The 13,389-nt window shown below is 47.1% G+C and overlaps 1 protein-coding gene across 1 annotated transcript in view; it reads right to left on the bottom strand.

Annotated features, from left to right (window-relative positions):
* LOC135057124 (uncharacterized) overlaps positions 1-13,389 on the bottom strand; it is a 249,703-nt gene that overhangs the window by 178,437 nt on the left and 57,877 nt on the right. The window lies entirely within an intron of this gene.

Here is a 13,389-nt window from a genome sequence, read left to right as displayed (position 1 = left end):
CAATACAAGTGGCAGGTAAGCAGGTAACTCGTGCACAGTGGAAGTAGGCTGGTTATGGCTTCTATACTCCAGTCTCAGGTAACCAGCGTTAGCAATACATATGGCAGGTAAGCAGGTAATACGTGCACAGTGGAAGTAGGCTGGTTATGGCTTCTATACTAGTCTTAGGTAACCAGCGTTAGCAATACATATGGCAGGTAAGCAGGAAACTCGTGCACAGTGGAAACAGGCTGGTTATGGCTTCTATACTGCAGTTTCCGGTAACCAGCGTTAGAAATACATATGGCAGGTAAGCAGGAAACTCGTGCACAGTGGAAGCAGGCTGGTTATGGCTTCTATACTAGTCTCAGGTAACCAGCGTTAGCAATACATATGGTAGGTAAGCAGGTAACTCGTGCACAGTGGAAGCAGGCTGGTTATGGCTACTATACTAGTCTCAGGTAACCAGCAGTAGCAATACATATGGCAGGTAAGCAGGTAACACGTGCACAGTGGAAGTAGGATGGTTATGGCTTCTATACTAGTCTCAGGTAAACAGCATTAGCAATACATATGGCAGGTAGTCAGGTAACTCGTGCACAGTGTAAGTAGGCTGGTTAAGGCTTCTATACTAGTCTCAGGTAACCAGCGTCAGCAATACATATGGCAGGTAAGCAGGTAACTTGTGCACAGTGGAAGAAGGTTAGTTATGGCTTCTATACTAGTCTCAGGTAACCAGCGTCAGCAATACAAGTGGCAGATACGCAGGTAACTTGTGCACAGTGAAAGCATGCTGGTTATGGCTTCTATACTGCAGTCTCAGGTAACCAGCGTTAGCAATACATATGGCAGGTAAGCAGGTAACGCGTGCACAGTGGAAGCAGGCTGGTTATGGCTTCTATACTAGTCTCAGGTAACCAGCGTTAGCAATACTTATGGCAGGTAAGCAGGTAACTCGTGCACAGTGGAAGCAGGCTGGTTATGGCTTCTATACTAGTCTCAGGTAACCAGCGTTAGCAATACATATGGCAGGTAAGCAGGTAACTTGCGCACAGTGGAAGCAGGCTGGTTATGGCTTCTATACTAGTCTAAGGTAACCAGCGTTAGCAATATAGGTGACAGTTAAGCAGGAAACTCGTGCACAGTGGGAGTAGGCTGGTTATGGCTTCTATACTGCAGTCTCAAGTAACCAGCGTTAGCAATACAGGTGACAGGTAAGCAGGTAACTCGTGCACAGTGGAAGCAGGCTGGTTATGGCTTCTATACTGCAGTCTCAGGTAACCAGCATTAACAATACAAGTGGCAGGTAAGCAGGTAACTCGTGCACAGTGGAAGTAGGCTGGTTATGGCTTCTATACTCCAGTCTCAGGTAACCAGCGTTAGCAATACATATGGCAGGTAAGCAGGTAACTTGTGCATACTGGAAGCAGGCTGGTTATGGCTTCTATACTAGTCTCAGGTAACCAGCGTTAGCAATACATATAGCAGGTAAGCAGGTAACTTGTGCATAGTGGGAGCAGGCTGGTTATGGCTTCTATAGTCTCAGGTGACAGGTAACACGTGCACAGTGGAAGCAGGCTGGTTATAGCTTCTATACTACAGTCTCAGGTAACCAGCGTTAGCAATACAGCAATACATATGACTGGTAAGCAGGTAACACGTGCACAGTGGAAGTAGGCTGGTTATGGCTTCTATACTACAGTCTCAGGTAACCAGCGTTAGCAATACATATGGCAGGTAAGCAGGTAACACGTGCACAGTGAAAGCAGGCTGGATATGGCTTCTATACTAGTCTCAGGTAACCAGCGTCAGCAATACATATGGCAGGTAAGCAGGTAACTCGTCCACAGTGGAAGCAGGCTGGTTATGGCTTCTATACTAGTCTCAGGTAACCAGCGTTAGCAATACATATGGCAGGTAAGCAGGTAACTTGTGCACAGTGGAAGCAGGCTGGTTATGGCTTCTATATTAGTCTAAGGTAACCAGCGTTAGCAATACAGGTGACAGGTAAGCAGGAAACTCGTGCACAATGCGAGTAGGCTGGTTATGGCTTCTATACTGCAGTCTCAAGTAACCAGCGTTAGCAATACAGGTGACAGGTAAGCAGGAAACTCGTGCACTGTGGAAGCAGGCTGGTTATGGCTTCTATACTGCAGTCTCAGGTAACCAGCGTTAACAATACAAGTGGCAGGTAAGCAGGTAACTGGTGCACAGTGGTAGTAGGCTGGTTATGGTTTCTATACTCCAGTCTCAGGTAACCAGCATTAGCAATACATATGGCAGGTAAGCAGGCAACACGTGCACAGTGGAAGTAGGCTGGTTATGGCTTCTATACTAGTCTCAGGTAACCAGCGTTAACAATACATATGGCAGGTAAGCAGGTAACACGTGCACAGTGGAAGTAGGCTGGTTATGGCTTCTATACTACAGTCTCAGGTAAACAGCGTTAGCAATACATATGGCAGGTAAGCAGGTAACTCGTGCACAGTGGAAGCAGGCTGGTTATGGCTTCTATACTAGTCTCAGGTAACCAGCGTTAGCAATACATATGGTAGGTAAGCAGGTAACTCATGCACAGTGGAAGCAGGCTGGTTATGGCTACTATACTAGTCTCAGGTAACCAGCGTTAGCAATACATATGGCAGGTAAGCAGGTAACACGTGCACAGTGGAAGTAGGATGGTTATGGCTTCTATACTAGTCTCAGGTAACCAGCGTTAACAATACATATGGCAGGTAAGCAGGTAACTCGTGCACAGTGGAAGCAGGCTGGTTATGGCTTCTATACTAAACTCAGGTAACCAGCGTCCGCAATACAAGTGGCAGGTAAGCAGGTAACTCGTGCACAGTGGAAGCAGGCTGGTTATGGCTTCAATACTGCAGTCTCAGGTAACCAGCATTAGCAATACATATGGCAGGTAGTCAGGTAACTCGTGCACAGTGGAAGTAGGCTGGTTAAGGCTTCTATACTAGACTCAGGTAACCAGCGTTAGCAATACATATGGCAGGTAAGCAGGTAACACGTGCACAGTGGAAGCAGGCTGGTTATGGCTTCTATACTAGTCTCAGGTAACCAGCGTTAGCAATACATATGGCAGGTAAGCAGGAAACGCGTGCACAGTGGAAGCAGGCTGGTTATGGCTTCTATACTAGTCTCAGGTAACCAGCGTTAGCAATACATATGGCAGGTAAGCAGGTAACTCGTGCACAGTGGAAGCAGGCTGGTTATGGCTTCTATACTAGTCTCAGGTAACCAGCGTTAGCAATACATATGGCAGGTAAGCAGGTAACTTACGCACAGTGGAAGCAGGCTGGTTATGGCTTCTATACTAGTCTAAGGTAACCAGCGTTAGCAATACAGGTGACAGATAAGCAGGAAACTCGTGCACAGTGGGATTAGGCTGGTTATGGCTTCTATTCTGCAGTCTCAAGTAACCAGCGTTAGCAATACAGGTGACAGGTAAGCAGGAAACTCGTGCACAGTGGAAGCAGGCTGGTTATGGCTTCTATACTGCAGTCTCAGGTAACCAGCGTTAACAATACAAGTGGCAGGTAAGCTGGTAACACGTGCACAGTGGCACCAGGCTGGTTATGGCTTCTATACCTACAGTCTCAGGTAACCAGCGTTAGCAATACATATGGCAGGGTAGCAGGTAAATTGTGCATACTGGAAGCAGGCTGGTTATGGCTTCTATACTAGTCTCAGGTAACCAGCGTTAGCAATACATATGGCAGGTAAGCAGGTAACTTGTGCATAGTGGAAGCAGGCTGGTTATGGCTTCTATAGTCTCAGGTGACAGGTAAGCAGGTAACACGTGCACAGTGGAAGCAGGCTGGTTATAGCTTCTATACTACAGTCTCAGGTAACCAGCGTTAGCAATACATATGGCTGGTAAGCAGGTAACACGTGCACAGTGGAAATAGGCTGGTTATGGCTTCTATACTACAGTCTCAGGTAACCAGCGTTAGCAATACATATGGCAGGTAAGCAGGTAACACGTGCACAGTGAAAGCAGGCTGGATATGGCTTCTATACTAGTCTCAGGTAACCAGCGTTAGCAATACATATGGCAGGTAAGCAGGTAACTCGTGCACAGTGGAAGCAGGCTGGAAATGGCTTCTATACTAGTCTCAGGTAACCAGCGTCAGCAATACATATGGCAGGTAACTCGCGCACAGTGGAAGCAGGCTGGTTATGGCTTCTATACTAGTCTCAGGTAACCAGCGTTAGCAATACATATGGCAGGTAAGCAGGAAACTCGTGCACAGTGGAAACAGGCTGGTTATGGCTTCTATACTGCAGTTTCAGGTAACCAGCGTTAGCAATACATATGGCAGGTAAGCAGGAAACTCGTGCACAGTGGAAGCAGGCTGGTTATGGCTTCTATACTAGTCTCAGGTAACCAGCGTTAGCAATACATATGGTAGGTAAGCAGGTAACTCGTGCACAGTGGAAGCAGGCTGGTTATGGCTACTATACTAGTCTCAGGTAACCAGCGTTAGCAATACATATGGCAGGTAAGCAGGTAACACGTGCACAGTGGAAGCAGGCTGGTTATGGCTTCTATACTAGACTCAGGTAACCAGCGTCCGCAATACAAGTGGCAGGTAAGCAGGTAACTCGTGCACAGTGGAAGCAGGCTGGTTATGGCTTCAATACTGCAGTCTCAGGTAACCAGCATTAGCAATACATATGGCAGGTAGTCAGGTAACTCGTGCACAGTGGAAGTAGGCTGGTTAAGGCTTCTATACTAGTCTCAGGTAACCAGCGTTAGCAATACATATGGCAGGTAAGCAGGTAACACGTGCGCAGTGGAAGCAGGCTGGTTATGGCTTCTATACTAGTCTCAGGTAACCAGCGTTAGCAATACATATGGCTGGTAAGCAGGTAACACGTGCACAGTGGAAGTAGGCTGGTTATGGCTTCTATACTACAGTCTCAGGTAACCAGCGTTAGCAATACATATGGCAGGTAAGCAGGTAACACGTGCATACTGGAAGCAGGCTGGTTATGGCTTCTATACTAGTCTCAGGTAACCAGCTTTAGCAATACATATGGCAGGTAAGCAGGTAACTTGTGCATAGTGGAAGCAGGCTGGTTATGGCTTCTATAGTCTCAGGTGACAGGTAACACGTGCACAGTGGAAGCAGGCTGGTTATAGCTTCTATACTACAGTCTCAGGTAACCAGCGTTAGCAATACATATGACTGGTAAGCAGGTAACACGTGCACAGTGGAAGTAGGCTGGTTATGGCTTCTATACTACAGTCTCAGGTAACCAGCGTTAGCAATATATATGGCAGGTAAGCAGGTAACACGTGCACAGTGAAAGCAGGCTGGATATGGCTTCTATACTAGTCTCAGGTAACCAGCGTCAGCAATACATATGGCAGGTAAGCAGGTAACTTGTGCACAGTGGAAGAAGGCTAGTTATGGCTTCTATACTAGTCTCAGGTAACCAGCGTCAGCAATACAAGTGGCAGATACGCAGGTAACTTGTGCACAGTGAAAGCATGCTGGTTATGGCTTCTATACTGCAGTCTCAGGTAACCAGTGTTAGCAATACATATGGCAGGCAAGCAGGTAACACATGCACAGTGGAAGCAGGCTGGTTATGGCTTATATACTAGTCTCAGGTAACCAGCATCAGCAATACATATGGCAGGTAAGCAGGTAACTCGTCCACAGTGGAAGTAGGCTGGTTATGGCTTCTATACTAGTCTCAGGTAACCAGTGTTAACAATACATATGGCAGGTAAGCAGGTAACTCGTGCACAGTGGAAGCAGGCTGGTTATGGCTTCTATACTAGACTCAGGTAACCAGCGTCCGCAATACAAGTGGCAGGTAAGCAGGTAACTCGTGCACAGTGGAAGCAGGCTGGTTATGGCTTCAATACTGCAGTCTCAGGTAACCAGCATTAGCAATACATATGGCAGGTAGTCAGGTAACTCGTGCACAGTGGAAGTAGGCTGGTTAAGGCTTCTATACTAGTCTCAGGTAACCAGCGTTAGCAATACATATGGCAGGTAAGCAGGTAACACGTGCGCAGTGGAAGCAGGCTGGTTATGGCTTCTATACTAGTCTCAGGTAACCAGCGTTAGCAATACATATGGCTGGTAAGCAGGTAACACGTGCACAGTGGAAGTAGGCTGGTTATGGCTTCTATACTACAGTCTTAGGTAACCAGCGTTAGCAATACATATGGCAGGTAAGCAGGTAACACGTGCACAGTGAAAGCAGGCTGGATATGGCTTCTATACTAGTCTCAGGTAACCAGCGTCAGCAATACATATGGCAGGTAAGCAGGTAACTTGTGCACAGTGGAAGAAGGTTAGTTATGGCTTCTATACTAGTCTCAGGTAACCAGCGTCAGCAATACAAGTGGCAGATACGCAGGTAACTTGTGCACAGTGAAAGCATGCTGGTTATGGCTTCTATACTGCAGTCTCAGGTAACCAGCGTTAGCAATACATATGGCAGGTAAGCAGGTAACGCGTGCACAGTGGAAGCAGGCTGGTTATGGCTTCTATACTAGTCTCAGGTAACCAGCGTTAGCAATACATATGGCAGGTAAGCAGGTAACTCGTGCACAGTGGAAGCAGGCTGGTTATGGCTTCTATACTAGTCTCAGGTAACCAGCGTTAGCAATACATATGGCAGGTAAGCAGGTAACTTACGCACAGTGGAAGCAGGCTGGTTATGGCTTCTATACTAGTCTAAGGTAACCAGCGTTAGCAATATAGGTGACAGGTAAGCAGGAAACTCGTGCACAGTGGGAGTAGGCTGGTTATGGCTTCTATACTGCAGTCTCAAGTAACCAGCGTTAGCAATACAGGTGACAGGTAAGCAGGAAACTCGTGCACAGTGGAAGCAGGCTGGTTATGGCTTCTATACTGCAGTCTCAGGTAACCAGCATTAACAATACAAGTGGCAGGTAAGCAGGTAACTCGTGCACAGTGGAAGTAGGCTGGTTATGGCTTCTATACTCCAGTCTCAGGTAACCAGCGTTAGCAATACATATGGCAGGTAAGCAGGTAACTTGTGCATACTGGAAGCAGGCTGGTTATGGCTTCTATACTAGTCTCAGGTAACCAGCGTTAGCAATACATATGGCAGGTAAGCAGGTAACTTGTGCATAGTGGAAGCAGGCTGGTTATGGCTTCTATAGTCTCAGGTGACAGGTAACACGTGCACAGTGGAAGCAGGCTGGTTATAGCTTCTATACTACAGTCTCAGGTAACCAGCGTTAGCAATACATATGACTGGTAAGCAGGTAACACGTGCACAGTGGAAGTAGGCTGGTTATGGCTTCTATACTACAGTCTCAGGTAACCAGCGTTAGCAATATATATGGCAGGTAAGCAGGTAACACGTGCACAGTGAAAGCAGGCTGGATATGGCTTCTATACTAGTCTCAGGTAACCAGCGTCAGCAATACATATGGCAGGTAAGCAGGTAACTTGTGCACAGTGGAAGAAGGCTAGTTATGACTTCTATACTAGTCTCAGGTAACCAGCGTCAGCAATACAAGTGGCAGATACGCAGGTAACTTGTGCACAGTGAAAGCATGCTGGTTATGGCTTCTATACTGCAGTCTCAGGTAACCAGTGTTAGCAATACATATGGCAGGCAAGCAGGTAACACATGCACAGTGGAAGCAGGCTGGTTATGGCTTATATACTAGTCTCAGGTAACCAGCGTCAGCAATACATATGGCAGGTAAGCAGGTAACTTGTGCACAGTGGAAGCAGGCTGGTTATGGCTTCTATATTAGTCTAAGGTAACCAGCGTTAGCAATACAGGTGACAGGTAAGCAGGAAACTCGTGCACAATGCGAGTAGGCTGGTTATGGCTTCTATACTGCAGTCTCAAGTAACCAGCGTTAGCAATACAGGTGACAGGTAAGCAGGAAACTCGTGCACTGTGGAAGCAGGCTGGTTATGGCTTCTATACTGCAGTCTCAGGTAACCAGCGTTAACAATACAAGTGGCAGGTAAGCAGGAAACTGGTGCACAGTGGTAGTAGGCTGGTTATGGTTTCTATACTCCAGTCTCAGGTAACCAGCATTTGCAATACATATGGCAGGTAAGCAGGTAACACGTGCACAGTGGAAGTAGGCTGGTTATGGCTTCTATACTACAGTCTCAGGTAACCAGCGTTAGCAATACATATGGCAGGTAAGCAGGTAACACGTGCACAGTGAAAGCAGGCTGGATATGGCTTCTATACTAGTCTCAGGTAACCAGCGTTAGCAATACATATGGCAGGTAAGCAGGTAACTCGTGCACAGTGGAAGCAGGCTGGTTATGGCTTCTATACTAGTCTCAGGTAACCAGCGTCAGCAATACATATGGCAGGTAACTCGCGCACAGTGGAAGCAGGCTGGTTATGGCTTCTATACTAGTCTCAGGTAACCAGCGTTAGCAATACATATGGCAGGTAAGCAGGAAACTCGTGCACAGTGGAAGCAGGCTGGTTATGGCTTCTATACTAGTCTCAGGTAACCAGCGCTAGCAATACATATGGTAGGTAAGCAGGTAACTCGTGCACAGTGGAAGCAGGCTGGTTATGGCTACTATACTAGTCTCAGGTAACCAGCGTTAGCAATACATATGGCAGGTAAGCAGGTAACACGTGCACAGTGGAAGTAGGCTGGTTATGGCTTCTATACTAGTCTCAGGTAACCAGCGTTAACAATACATATGGCAGGTAAGCAGGTAACTCGTGCACAGTGGAAGCAGGCTGGTTATGGCTTCAATACTGCAGTCTCAGGTAACCAGCGTTAGCAATACATATGGCAGGTAAGCAGGTAACACGTGCACAGTGAAAGCAGGCTGGATATGGCTTCTATACTAGTCTCAGGTAACTAGCGTCAGCAATACATATGGCAGGTAAGCAGGTAACTTGTGCACAGTGGAAGAAGGTTAGTTATGGCTTCTATACTAGTCTCAGGTAACCAGCGTCAGCAATACAAGTGGCAGATACGCAGGTAACTTGTGCACAGTGAAAGCATGCTGGTTATGGCTTCTATACTGCAGTCTCAGGTAACCAGCGTTAGCAATACATATGGCAGGTAAGCAGGTAACGCGTGCACAGTGGAAGCAGGCTGGTTATGGCTTCTATACTAGTCTCAGGTAACCAGCGTTAGCAATACATATGGCAGGTAAGCAGGTAACTCGTGCACAGTGGAAGCAGGCTGGTTATGGCTTCTATACTAGTCTCAGGTAACCAGCGTTAGCAATACATATGGCAGGTAAGCAGGTAACTTGCGCACAGTGGAAGCAGGCTGGTTATGGCTTCTATACTAGTCTAAGGTAACCAGCGTTAGCAATATAGGTGACAGGTAAGCAGGAAACTCGTGCACAGTGGGAGTAGGCTGGTTATGGCTTCTATACTGCAGTCTCAATTAACCAGCGTTAGCAATACAGGTGACAGGTAAGCAGGAAACTCGTGCACAGTGGAAGCAGGCTGGTTATGGCTTCTATACTGCAGTCTCAGGTAACCAGCATTAACCATACAAGTGGCAGGTAAGCAGGTAACTCGTGCACAGTGGAAGTAGGCTGGTTATGGCTTCTATACTCCAGTCTCAGGTAACCAGCGTTAGCAATACATATGGCAGGTAAGCAGGTAACTTGTGCATACTGGAAGCAGGCTGGTTATGGCTTCTATACTAGTCTCAGGTAACCAGCGTTAGCAATACATATAGCAGGTAAGCAGGTAACTTGTGCATAGTGGAAGCAGGCTGGTTATGGCTTCTATAGTCTCAGGTGACAGGTAACACGTGCACAGTGGAAGCAGGCTGGTTATAGCTTCTATACTACAGTCTCAGGTAACCAGCGTTAGCAATACATATGACTGGTAAGCAGGTAACACGTGCACAGTGGAAGTAGGCTGGTTATGGCTTCTATACTACAGTCTCAGGTAACCAGCGTCAGCAATACATATGGCAGGTAAGCAGGTAACTCGTCCACAGTGGAAGCAGGCTGGTTATGGCTTCTATACTAGTCTCAGGTAACCAGCGTTAGCAATACATATGGCAGGTAAGCAGGTAACTTGTGCACAGTGGAAGCAGGCTGGTTATGGCTTCTATATTAGTCTAAGGTAACCAGCGTTAGCAATACAGGTGGCAGGTAAGCAGGAAACTCGTGCACAATGCGAGTAGGCTGGTTATGGCTTCTATACTGCAGTCTCAAGTAACCAGCGTTAGCAATACAGGTGACAGGTAAGCAGGAAACTCGTGCACTGTGGAAGCAGGCTGGTTATGGCTTCTATACTGCAGTCTCAGGTAACCAGCGTTAACAATACAAGTGGCAGGTAAGCAGGAAACTGGTGCACAGTGGTAGTAGGCTGGTTATGGTTTCTATACTCCAGTCTCAGGTAACCAGCATTTGCAGTACATATGGCAGGTAAGCAGGTAACACGTGCACAGTGGAAGTAGGCTGGTTATGGCTTCTATACTAGTCTCAGGTAACCAGCGTTAACAATACATATGGCAGGTAAGCAGGTAACACGTGCACAGTGGAAGTAGGCTGGTTATGGCTTCTATACTACAGTCTCAGGTAACCAGCGTCAGCAATACATATGGCAGGTAAGCAGGTAACTTGTGCACAGTGGAAGAAGGCTAGTTATGGCTTCTATACTAGTCTCAGGTAACCAGCGTTAGCAATACATATGGCAGGTAAGCAGGAAACACGTGCACAGTGGAAGTAGGCTGGTTATGGCTTCTATACTAGTCTCAGGTAACCAGCGTTAGCAATACATATGGCAGGTAAGCAGGAAACACGTGCACAGTGGAAGTAGGCTGGTTATGGCTTCTATACTAGTCTCAGGTAACCAGCATTAGCAATACATATGGCAGGTAGTCAGGAAACTCGTGCACAGTGGAAGCAGGCTGGTTATGGCTTCTATACTGCAGTCTCGGGTAACCAGCATCAGCAATACATATGGTAGGTAAGCAGGTAACTCGTGCACAGTGGAAGCAGGCTGGTTATGGCTTCTATACTAGTCTCAGGTAACCAGCGTTAGCAATACATATGGCAGGTAAGCAGGTAACTTGTGCACAGTGGAAGCAGGCTGGTTATGGCTTCTATATTAGTCTAAGGTAACCAGCGTTAGCAATACAGGTGACAGGTAAGCAGGAAACTCGTGCACAATGCGAGAAGGCTGGTTATGGCTTCTATACTGCAGTCTCAAGTAACCAGCGTTAGCAATACAGGTGACAGGTAAGCAGGAAACTCGTGCACTGTGGAAGCAGGCTGGTTATGGCTTCTATACTGCAGTCTCAGGTAACCAGCGTTAACAATACAAGTGGCAGGTAAGCAGGTAACTCGTGCACAGTGGTAGTAGGCTGGTTATGGCTTCTATACTCCAGTCTCAGGTAACCAGCGTTAACAATACAAGTGGCAGGTAAGCAGGTAACTCGTGCACAGTGGTAGTAGGCTGGTTATGGCTTCTATACTCCAGTCTCAGGTAACCAGCATTAGCAATACATATGGCAGGTAAGCAGGTAACACGTGCACAGTGGAAGTAGGATGGTTATGGCTTCTATACTAGTCTCAGGTAACCAGCGTTAACAATACATATGGCAGGTAAGCAGGTAACTCGTGCACAGTGGAAGCAGGCTGGTTATGGCTTCTATACTAGACTCAGGTAACCAGCGTCCGCAATACAAGTGGCAGGTAAGCAGGTAACTCGTGCACAGTGGAAGCAGGCTGGTTATGGCTTCAATACTGCAGTCTCAGGTAACCAGCATTAGCAATACATATGGCAGGTAGTCAGGTAACTCGTGCACAGTGGAAGTAGGCTGGTTAAGGCTTCTATACTAGTCTCAGGTAACCAGCGTTAGCAATACATATGGCAGGTAAGCAGGTAACGCGTGCACAGTGGAAGCAGGCTGGTTATGGCTTCTATACTAGTCTCAGGTAACCAGCGTTAGCAATACATATGGCAGGTAAGCAGGTAACTCGTGCACAGTGGAAGCAGGCTGGTTATGGCTTCTATACTAATCTCAGGTAACCAGCGTTAGCAATACATATGGCAGGTAAGCAGGTAACTTGCGCACAGTGGAAGCAGGCTGGTTATGGCTTCTATACTAATCTAAGGTAACCAGCGTTAGCAATACAGGTGACAGATAAGCAGGAAACTCGTGCACAGTGGGAGTAGGCTGGTTATGGCTTCTATACTGCAGTCTCAGGTAACAAGCATTAACAATACAAGTGGCAGGTAAGCAGGTAACTCGTGCACAGTGGTAGTAGGCTGGTTATGGCTTCTATACTCCAGTCTCAGGTAACCAGCGTTAGCAATACATATGGCAGGTAAGCAGGTAACTTGTGCATACTGGAAGCAGGCTGGTTATGGCTTCTATACTAGTCTCAGGTAACCAGCGTTAACAATACATATGGCAGGTAAGCAGGTAACTCGTGCACAGTGGAAGCAGGCTGGTTATGGCTTCTATACTAGACTCAGGTAACCAGCATCCGCAATACAAGTGGCAGGTAAGCAGGTAACTCGTGCACAGTGGAAGCAGGCTGGTTATGGCTTCAATACTGCAGTCTCAGGTAACCAGCAATAGCAATACATATGGCAGGTAGTCAGGTAACTCGTGCACAGTGGAAGAAGGCTGGTTAAGGCTTCTATACTAGTCTCAGGTAACCAGCGTTAGCAATACATATGGCAGGTAAGCAGGTAACTCGTGCACAGTGGAAGCAGGCTGGTTATGGCTTCTATACTAGTCTCAGGTAACCAGCGTTAGCAATACATATGGCAGGTAAGCAGGTAACTCGTGCACAGTGGAAGCAGGCTGGTTATAGCTTCTATACTAGTCTCAGGTAACCAGCGTTAGCAATACATATGGCAGGTAAGCAGGTAACTTGTGCATAGTGGAAGCAGGCTGGTTATGGCTTCTATAGTCTCAGGTGACAGGTAACACGTGCACAGTGGAAGCAGGCTGGTTATAGCTTCTATACTACAGTCTCAGGTAACCAGCGTTAGCAATACATATGACTCGTAAGCAGGTAACACGTGCACAGTGGAAGTAGGCTGGTTATGGCTTCTATACTACAGTCTCAGGTAACCAGCGTTAGCAATATATATGGCAGGTAAGCAGGTAACACGTGCATAGTGAAAGCAGGCTGGATATGGCTTCTATACTAGTCTCAGGTAACCAGCGTCAGCAATACATATGGCAGGTAAGCAGGTAACTTGTGCACAGTGGAAGAAGGCTAGTTATGGCTTCTATACTAGTCTCAGGTAACCAGCGTCAGCAATACAAGTGGCAGATACGCAGGTAACTTGTGCACAGTGAAAGCATGCTGGTTATGGCTTCTATACTGCAGTCTCAGGTAACCAGCGTTAGCAATACATATGGCAGGTAACGCGTGCACAGTGGAAGCAGGCTGGTTATGGCTTCTA

This window comes from Pseudophryne corroboree, chromosome 3 (assembly GCF_028390025.1).
Source record: "Pseudophryne corroboree isolate aPseCor3 chromosome 3, aPseCor3.hap2, whole genome shotgun sequence".
In the NCBI taxonomy this organism is placed as follows: domain Eukaryota; kingdom Metazoa; phylum Chordata; class Amphibia; order Anura; family Myobatrachidae; genus Pseudophryne; species Pseudophryne corroboree.
Note: the sequence above shows the minus strand (reverse complement) of the source record. Positions and strands in the feature narration are given on the sequence as shown.